An 11,252-nucleotide genomic window follows, 5' to 3' on the forward strand; every position below is an offset into this window, starting at 1 on the left:
TATTTCATTTATAAAATATTTAGAGTCCTGTGTGTTTCAGGCGGTAGATTTGCTTACTCATTCTCTTTCGCTGAAATACTTTATTTCAAGTTGAAAAAGGAAAGTCCAGGCGATACGGTGAAATAAATATCTGTTGTTACAAAGTAGGCGACAGATTTTTCAAACTGTGTGTGGTCTTCTTATGATGGGTAAGTGCACGGGGGGGGGACGCTTACACCTGACAATGTTACAATGTTACAAGAATATACTATAAGTAAATCCAGATTTCAGCATAACTTGGTACTGGAAATTGAAAAGGATAGAATGTTTAATAACGAAAGATCGTAAGAGATAAGTATATATGCTGACAAAGACGAGCTACACAGGTTGGGAACTGATAATAAAAAAAAACATGATGTTTTGGGACCACAACTAAATCTAGGTAGGGGCCCATCATTGTCATTCTTGCCTCCTGGGGACCCCTCTCAGTTCTCAATAGAGCATGTACCTAGTGCACACGAGCGGGTCAGAAGAAGCTTCAGTACTACAGGGGGCGTTGGGGCCTTGGAGGGTGGGGTGACCCTAACCCCCCTACACCCCCCGTAGTTCTGCCCCAGACTATGGCAGTGGACATTGCCTATCTGCGACAAGACAATCAAGGGATATGATTTTCAATGGTCAGTTTTTCATTGTTGATTTGGCAGCACGGTGGCTCAGTGGTTAGCACTTCTGCCTCACAGCACTGGGGTCATGAGTTCAATTTCCGACCATGGCCTTATCTGTGTGGAGTTTGTATGTTCTTCCCGTGTTTGCATGGGTTTTCTCCGGGTGCTCCGGTTTCCTCCCACACTCCAAAAACATTCTGGTAGGTTAATTGGCTGCTATCAAAATTGACCCTAGTCTGTCTCTGTGTGTGTGTATGTTAGGGAATTTATACTGTAAGCTCCAATGGGGCAGGGACTGATGTGAATGAGTTCTCTGTACAGCGCTGCGGAATCAGTGGCGCTATATAAATAAATGTTGATGATGATGATGAAGGGACAGTGGCAGGTTTTGAAATATTTATCACTGGAACATTTGTCCCTCACTGTATCTCCTTTTAATTTTGACCAGCGATCTGTACGCAAGGTGCAATTCTCGATCAATATCCTACAGATAGAATCTTATGAATGATTCTATTTAAAAAACTATAGAATTCTATAGAACTATATAGTTCTACTCATGTACAGCATGCGTGCCGTAATGACGGGATCTTGTACTCTGAATACAATTGAGCAGGCGGCCTCCCATCTTCCTTTACATTTGGTACGTCTGTCTCTGATATTTACATTTTATAACCAATTAGTAAGTTCACAAACTCGTTTCAGATGGCGCTTGTTTTTATTGTTCTTTAATATGCATTTAATGTTCAACATCCATACTTCCTTTCCGTTGCTATTTATTTTCTTTTTTCGGTTGGGATTTTACGTACAAAAAATACTTAGTAAGGTTGAACGTTTCTTAAAGCCAGGATTGTTTCTTTCACATGAGAAAATTGTTAAGAGCACTGAAAGCCGCCTATGTTACATTCCATTGTTCGGAGTGCGTTTTGGGAACACATCCCTTTCTCATTATATTTCCAGAAAATATATTTGATCTGCTCTATTCTTAGAACACCTCTGATGTGGTCTGTGAATGGGACACAGTATAAAAATATTTCTTCTTTATACGAGACAAAATGTTTCCATTTCTAAGAAGCATTAGGAGAACTATATAATACTTTGGCAGTGAGTTAGGTTGAACAGATAGGATTTATTGCTATTTACAATGATCCATCCCAGCGGTAGCAAATAATATAAACTTGTAGGACACTATTAATAGGAGAGAGTAACAAGCGCCTTATTTACTAACAGTCTGCAAAACATAATCGTATCCTCTCAATTTAAAGCACCACTAAAACCTAAAGTGTAATTTGCTTTACATGTGATAGATTCCAGTAACATGCAGAAATCGTTAGACAAAAATATAGCAAAAAAAAAAAAAAAAAAAAAACATGTTTAGAACTTAAGAGCTTCACCCAAAAGTTTACATTTAGTCTTTGGGTCGAATTTGCTATGTTAAGTAAAAATTTAGAGTTTTTTGTAGATTGGGTGTACAGTTCTGCTGATACATTTGGTTTCCTGGAACCTACATTGGTTCTGCTCTGCTCGCATCAAGGGATTATGGGAAATTTATAGGGAAGGAACCTCAACGATACAGCTTCCTCTTAGTAACAGGCTAGCGGTAATAGCACTGAGAAGTGCTGGACTTCTGGAAATTTTGGATGGATTGGGCCAACACTGCACCCCAGATAAATCAAGTAGTGAATTTTATCTTGGCATAATGAAATCCACCCAAAACTAAATATTAAACAGTTTTTTTGGTTTTTTTTGGGATAACATGGGCATACAAGGAGAAGCATTTTTATCTTCGTACAGCAGACATCATCAGGGATTTATAAAGCGCCACTAATTCCGCAGCGCTGTACAGAGAACTCACTCACATCAGTCCCTGCTCCATTGGAGCTTACAGTCTAAATTCCCTAACACACACACAGACAGAGAGACTAAGGTCAATTCAATAGCAGCCAATTAAGCTACCAGTATGTTTTTGGAGTGTGGGGGGAAACCAGAGCACCCAGAGGAAACCCACGCAAACACGGGGAGAACTCCACACAGATAAGGAAATGGTTGGGAATCGAACTCATGAACCCAGTGTTGCCCCCCGTCTGCCTGTGGTGGGGTGTAGCTGCATACACGCAAGAACCTGCCTCTGTAGATCCTCATACCACCCAGGCTTAGCTCTCTCCTCTTCCACCAGGATACAGAGCCTAGTTACCATGACGGGTGTCCCTGCCTCTGCACGTTTAGAGATCTGTATGTACAATTGATACCATCATGCGTAGTGCAATCAAAGTTGACAAAAGAATAGGTAGCAGACCATCTCTCTAAAGAAATAAAGAATCACTTTCATTAGGTAGTTTCCACCTGCACGGTTCTCCCCAGAATTGATACAGTCTCTGATAAGGATTCTTACTCCCTCTCCTCGTCCTGATCTCGGCTCCCTACAAGGTATCTCTTCCCATTTAGTTGTTCTGCATTTGTCCCCATTGAGTCATTAAGCTAAAAAAGGAGTACGTTTTCTCTTGGACAAACCATGTTGCAATGCAAGGGGTGCAAATTAGTTTATTATTTTGCACATAAGTTAAATACTGGCTGTTTTCTCATGTAGCACACAAATACTTGATAGCTTTACATTTACACTGAAACATAAAGTTGGTCTAGATCATGCCCTACCCCAGCTATATATCTGCCATCACTATTTAAATTTACCTCCCCCTTCAATGTAACATGGTTTTGCCAAGGTGCAAAGTTACTCCTTTTTTTTGTTTAACTTTCCTTGATGAATCAGGTCCACTATCTCTATCTTTATCACAGAACTCTGTAGGCTGGCTTTGGGATACAAAATACACTAGCACCAAATAAAAAGTTAAGCCTGATCGTGGTGGTTTTATACAAGAAGGTGAAATAGGAGGTACATTTAAGTTAAAAAATTAAGTTTTCCCCCTGTGTACTGGAGTAAATATTTAAAACATAGGTGCCGACTCTACACTGCTGGCCTGTTCCACAGCTGGTGACATTCCTAAAACATGATCCAGAGGTGTCGGTGTTATACATCTATCCACAGGGGGCGGTAAGTATTTAAGGCTCTGCGGGTTGTCACTATAAGAGAAGACAGCAGCCTAAGGATAGCGACATTGCAATATCCATAAAATGTGAAATATATTACATCTTATCTTAGTATACGTTTAAACTTTAAATATGTATACGAGTTAATGTGGGTTCTGCCCATAGAGGGTACATGCCAGTGGGACCGGTCTTGGCGCCACCTCTGCGTCACACAGTTGGCTTCAATTAAACTTGCTCCAGAAGTGATTTGTACAGTGTGTTTTATAGCTTTTTAGAGCTTGTTGAGACAGTCGCGTTACTAGAACTTTTCACAAGAAAAGCACCCTGCAAATGCTTCTGGGATAATGAGAGTGGTAAAGTTGGGGTAGATTTTTTCGGCTGAACAGGTCATTTTGCAGAGGTTCCGTAGATGGAATATTAAAGTCCCAATTTTGCATGGCCATTCCCCATTGTATTTGTTAAAGTCTACTTTAAGCATTTCACAGAATTTGCAGCCTATAAACAAAGCTGGAACAACAATGGTGTCGATTCATTCTGCTTTGTTATGTGATTACGATATATTAAGGCAAAGACAAATTGTGTTGCACATTTTAAATTTACACCTTGGTTTTCTCAAGGTGCACATTGTACTAAATGAGAACCTTAATCACCGTTTCCATAGAACTTTACAGTTTCTCTGCAAAAGATTGTGAACTCAAAACAAAATTGTATTTTTTTTTAGCACCAAAGACAAATCGCAGACAAATTAAAACAAATTTACATTGTGTCTTATACCCTGAAAATGCCCTTTTACATTGCTGACTTGTGTTTGAACCATTAGTACAGATTTGTGAACCATTTAGGTGAAAATAGAACTATTGGAATAAAAGTTGCAAATAGCTTCATCCACAGAACTGCAGAAGACTCGCTCACCTCCAGCAAACTTGCCCAATATGCTGTATGTATATATTGTAGTCCTATGGCGTCCTTATAAATACGACACGTTGGATCTGTCAAACAGCTCGTGGCTCCAATGCTGCCTTTTGAAATTGCACAAGTGATATAGAAGCGTCTTAAACGTGAAGAGCTGTCACCCTACAACAGGGGTGTTGTAATTGGCACTGTCATGTTGTATAAAGTGACTATATTGCTTAGATATGCTCCCAGTAATAACTGCTAACATAGCTTCTGTCTGAGTAATTAATCAAAGGCCCTTACTGTCATCCTTAGAGGCATAAACAGGCTTTCTACAAATTTGTGCTCCAGGCATTTGCCCTATTCAAATGAGTCCAAACTATATTTAAGGAAGGCTTGTGCTGAGCTCGATCATTTGATGTCCTGGTCCCAAACAGAACACACACACATAACATTCATTGTGGATTAACACAAGCCCCATTGTTCCCAAAATATGTACATTATGTCAGTGGTACCTCAGTTAACCTCGTTTCGTGCTAATTGACAAAGAGGGAGGCGAGGTTAAAGCATTTAAAAAGCTAATCATCTCATCTGTTCCTTTCTAAACGACGGACTGAATTCCCAGCGTTTTGCTTTTTGACCTCAATGATTTTAATGGCCAATGTGTAAAGTTTTATTCGATCCTTTTATCGAACGTGAAAACTAAATGTAATTAAATTTTACAGTAATGTCAAGTTTCAAAAGCAAAATGTGGAATCGTATACCTTAAAACATTTCCAATTCTCCTGTAACTGGATGTATCTGAATTGCATTAGATTCTCTGAGATCGTGCTGTAATGATTCTAGGAATTAAAGTGTTACAATCCTCTGTGCGGGAGCCCTTAAGCTGCTGCCTAGGTGTTCTGTCTTGTATGTGGCATAGATCTACTGTAATAAGGCAGTAAAGTTGTCCAGCTCCGAGACATGTACACAGGACACAATTGTCCTGTGTGTTTGTCACAACCTCGATATGTGGCTAATTTGGCTCGTACTTTGATGGCCACATAATTGCAGATCCAATTCTTTCATGAACATTCTAGGTAAACGGATCTTATGAGCACAGTGTTAACTTTCCATTACATTCTACACTATATTCAGTCTCTATCCACTAAACAGCAGAGGAAGAAATTATGGGTCACTTTGACCATTTCAGCACCAGGACAGTCCGTCCTATGAATGTCCTTATTGTTTACAGTTTGCCAAAGGACACAGACCAGACACAAACCTTGTTTTAGATCTGTTCTCCAAGCACAATGCACAATGACGTTCCTCTCTTAAAGGGCAAATCCCATAACCAGCTCTCGTGAAAATGGCTAACTGGGGGCTAGCTGTTAGGTGGCCTATGGCTACTAAAAGGCTATTTTACATTTGTCACGTGGGACAGGGAGCAGTGTAAATCATCTCAACATTAAAGAAGAACGGTTGGAACCCCAAAATAGAGGAATTGCAGACTTCAAAGATTATTAAAATTGATGATAACACATGTTTGTAGGGACTGTCCTTTTTCCAGGCAGTGGATACAGTTGCTCACTGGGGCCATAGTTTGATAGCAGAAAAAATCTCCAAGCTTCCTATTTGGGTTTGCAATTGGACAAATAATAATTATAATAATAATAATAATAATAATAAGTGAACTTAATATATACTCCAAGAATATTAGCAAGACCTAACTACTAGATGAAAGTGGAGAACTTCTGGAAAAGGCTTTTTGAAGAGGGGAGCGTTAATCCTGATGTCAAGATCTCTACTCTTCCCCTTTGAATCCGTGCCCACATTACACAGTACTTTATACTGCATTGTGGTAAGTATGTTTTACAAGCTCAGTGTTTTAATGATTAATATATTATATTATTTTATTTACTTATCTCGGCCTACTGCCAAGATGGACACCAGAAGGCTTTCTGAATGCTTCAGAACAGGGTTCTTGACAAAGTGATAGTCATCATCATTTATTTATATAGCGCCACTAATTCCGCAGCGCTGTACAGAGAACTCATTCACATCAGTCCCTGCCCCATTGGAGTTTACAGTCTAAATTCCCTAACACACACACACAGAAAAACAGACTAGGGTTAATTTTGATAGCAGCCAATTAACCTACTAGTATGTTTTTGGATTGTGGGAGGAAACAGGAGCAAACACGGGGAGAACATAAAAATTCCACACAGATAAGGCCATGGTCAGGAATCGAACTCATGGCCCCAGCACTGTGAGGCAGAAGTGCTAACCACTTAGCCACCGTGCTGCCCATATGGTCTGTGTAGAGATTTGGCAGGTTTCAGAATTTGCTGGAGTTTGGCTATTTCGGGAGTTTTCATTTCATTTAGTTAAACCAATTTTGTCAAGAAGTTTGTCCATTTTTTGTTAATAAGATTTCCTATGCATCTCTGGCCATGGACCCAAAATGACCAAAGTCCGAGTTAAGATTTCAATTAGGAATGGCAGTCAATTGATGACCGGAGTTGTTGTGATTGTAAACTCAGTGGCTGACCACATTAATTGGAATCTATATGATCCTCTCTTTGTGTGCCAAAATTGGACATGATTAAGTTATTCAGCTCTTTGGGTCTGTCTATGTTCGGGCTGGTTCATGAGGGTGTCTGTTTTTGCACATTCCCACCTCGGCATGTCCTAACCATAGCAATTGTAGCAAAAAGTTGGTTTCGCGCACTCAGGTGACCCCTCTTCCCAAAAACTTGCCACGGAAGGCGCTCTTCTGTATGTGAAAGGATATTTAATAAAGTTGAGTAGAATGTTCCCAACATCGTATGGTCCAGCTCCCGGAGGACTTGGGAAAGTGATGTAATATATGTAATAATGGGCGCCAACCACACAAAACTGACACATGTAATAAAGACAATCGCCTCATTCTCATGATTCATTTATGATATAAATGAGGATATACCCAGCAGTATCTTCAGAGGAAATGTAAACAAATAAAGGAGAGTAAGTGGTAAGTGGACGTAGATTGAACTTTGATGGGATTTATTCACCCAACTAAATAAATGATTCACACACGGGGAAGATTTGTGTCCTGATTTAATTGCGTACTCTTCGTCTGATAGTTAATTGCTTCAATAATGATGTATCCTTTAATGGGCAGTAAATATATGTGTTTGTGGTTTATCAACTTATAGAGGTTTCCCCCTCCAGACAAATGTAATTTATCATCTTGTATATGCTCACTTGTACTTTAAATAAATAAATAATAAAAATATTGGGCTTGATTCATCAAGGGACGTATCTGCCGATTTTGAGCGTATCGTGTGCAAAATCATTCTGTGCATGTCCAGAACCGGGTGATACGTCCGTGAAGGCAGCGCTGTCCGCTGTGTCTGCGAACGCAAAGGACACTTACGACTGCCTAGGATTTTGGGGAGTGAATTGGACAGGGAAGGGGCGCATCTCTTGCTCCAGCTACAGGGCTAGTCTAAGTCCTGATCAGTAATGATGACAGTCCGGTGTGCATGCTATAACATGTGTTTGCAATCAGGAAAAACTGTAACAATGTATTTTATGCTCAGTAGACAATAGCAACATTCTAATAAATGTATTTCAGGGGGGGGGAAAAGAAAAAAAATTTCATTTTTTTTTTTTTAAACTGTTTTATCATTAAAGTTGTAGGAGGGTGTGTTGAACCCAGTAAGCTAAAGTCATCTGTAAGTGAAAAGCCCTGTAAAAGAATATACCTTATGAGAATAGCAGCGTACACATGCTTGAATGCATACAATATAATTATCCATATAGAACCAAGTGCTGTAACTGTGTTTTTATTCCATTTAATTCCATTTCTCCACCAGTTCTATGTAACATGAAATAAATATCACAATAGCTCTTATAAAAGCCTCTCCATACTGTAAGAGCTGCAGGCTCCATCATTTAACATTGCCAATAAATCTGTAATTTACTCTAATACCGAGAAGAGATTTTATTTAATGGGAGATCATATAATGCAATGTAAGTCAAGTTTGAGGAATAACGGTTACTAATTTAGTGAATCAAACACCCTGCAGCTGATGGAAGTTCTCACATTACTGCATGTTTAGAAAAAGGTCGTTCAGTTTGTGGTTTGTTGTCTGTGAGAAACATTTATCCCTAAAATACGAGACTACGTTCCCATGTGAATCCACTCTAGCCGAAGAGAATAGACTACCGAGAGCATTAACACGAAGCAACGCAACACAACAAACCTGCAAAATAAATGTACGGAACAAAGTTGTAGTATGTCTGCTGTATGTCCGAGGAACTTGGATGTATCATTATTGAAGTTTTTGCCTTATTTACCGTGTGTGCTAATTATGTACATACCTAAGACAACAATGAATTTATAGAAATTGTAGTGACTTTTTCCTTCAATTTTCTATTTTCTAATTTGGCTTTTGCCAGCCATGTAATTCTCTCAGTAAAAAAAATTGAGAATGGCGTTCTTGGAAGACAGGCCTGAGAACATGGGGTACAAAATAACTAAGTTAGGGCCTGGTTTAGCGTTTGACGTAAGTCTATCTGCACCACCTAAACATGTGACTTGTGTGAACTTTGATGCACTGCGCATGCACAAAAACTGCGGCCGTATTTAGAGTTGCGCGCATCTTGTCTTTGTGTCCACTTGCCCTATGTAGATGTGAGTCTGAGACATTCACATTTAAATTGAGTGCACTAGGGGCACGGAGACTATATCTTACAGATGCATCTGTTTTTTAACTTACATGTATCTTTGCTGGGGAGGGCTGGCAAAATTTATCCGGGGGGAGGGGGAGGAGTTCAAGACTCAACTCAGCAGCCTATTCAGAACATTTTAATGGAAAATAAATACAGATGGGTCAGTGAGCCAGCCCAAGGTAGCCCACTATGTGTGGGTACAGAGGCCCCCCTGTCCCCCAGCCTAGCCTGCCCCTGATCTTTAAGATACATCTTTTAGGAAGTGTATCCCATCCCATCAGCCTGGTAGATGTTTCTGCACTGATGATAATAATGATGGTAGTGGCATTTTTTGCACATAAATATGGAGAAATGTCAGTGCATGGAATATTTATCACCCCGTATATAAAGGATGATTGGGTCTTTTTGCAAAATTTTATTCTCTAATTGTATAATTAAAAGCAATATTGACGTTCATTAATAGCATAAGTAAAATAAAACATGCTACAGACCCTATGAAAGCATCATCATCAGTTATTTATATAGCGCCACTATTTTCTCAGCGCTGTACAGAGAACTCCTTCACATCCCACATTACAGATACCCCACTTTGGTCAGACATAGAGGTAGGGGGCCTGATTCATCAAGGAAAGCATTGGATGTAAACTACACGCACAGACGCTGTTATTCATCATCATCATCATTTATTTATATAGCGCCACTGATTCCGCAGTGCTGTACAGAGAACCCACTCACATCAGTCCCTGCCCCATTGGAGCTTACAGTCTAAATTTCCTAATATAGACACACACACACAGACAGACAGAGAGAGACTAGGGTCAATTTTGATAGCAGCCAATTAACCTACCAGTATGTTTTTGGAGTGTGGGAGGAAACTGGAGCACCCGGAGGAAACCCACACAAACACAGGGAGAACATACAAACTCCACATAGATAAGGCCATGGTCGGTAAATGAACTCATGACCCCAGTGCTGTGAGGCAGAAGTGCTAACCACTAGGCCACTGTGCTGCCCACATTCATGTACAAGTGGATCTGAAGAATGCAGATGGGTATAAGCACGCTCTAGCTATACTTCACTTGCCTTATACAGACAGACAGAACACCCTGCGGGATACATACATGTATACAGTGCCTTAAAGTCCTATCAGAACACAAGGGGAAGAAGACAATATTAAATACATTAACGATTTTTATTATTAAAAATAATAAATTTCTAAACTTTTTTTTCGTTTTTTCCTTTTATTTGAAATACATAAATCAGGATGTTCTCTATGCGTACTGTACATAAAACACAGTCTTATAGTTTGTCTTACTCGCAAAACTCATGTCGTGGCATGTATACGTATCGTCATCACAATCACTCTGCACTTACACCTGCCCTATAGCTGGAGCGAGTGATGGAGTTAAAAAACATGTACTCAAGAGATGTCCAGAACTTGGATCGGACGAATGTGCCAGCGCTCGACCTCAGCGCGCCCTTCCTGTGCATCGCCTATGTGCGTCCGTCCCATCCCTCCCCCATTTCAACCCTTCAAGTAGCAGGCAGCAGTAGATGTCATTTGTGTTTGGACAGGAATTGCCTGCAGTTGTGTTCACTGGCATAAAGTCCGCTTCTGAGCATACGCGGCGCAATTTCACACAAGACAGGGCAGCGCGGTGGCTCAGTGGTTAGCACTTCTGTCTTACAGTACTGGGGTCATGAGTTTAATTCCCGACCATGGCCTTATCTGTGTGGAGTTTGTATGTTCTCCCTGTGTTTGCATGGGTTTCCTCCGGGTGCTTCGGTTTCCTCCCACACTCCAAAAATATACTGGTAGGTTTATTGGCTGCTATCAAAATCGACCCTAGTGTGTGTGTCTGTGTGTCTGTGTGTGTCTGTTAGGGAATTTAGATTGTAAGCTCCAATGGGGCAGGGACTGATGTGAATGAGTTCTCTGTACAGCGCTGCGGAATTAGTGGAGCTATATAAATA

The sequence above is a fragment of the Mixophyes fleayi genome, chromosome 7, assembly GCF_038048845.1.
Source record: "Mixophyes fleayi isolate aMixFle1 chromosome 7, aMixFle1.hap1, whole genome shotgun sequence".
NCBI classification, from domain to species: domain Eukaryota; kingdom Metazoa; phylum Chordata; class Amphibia; order Anura; family Limnodynastidae; genus Mixophyes; species Mixophyes fleayi.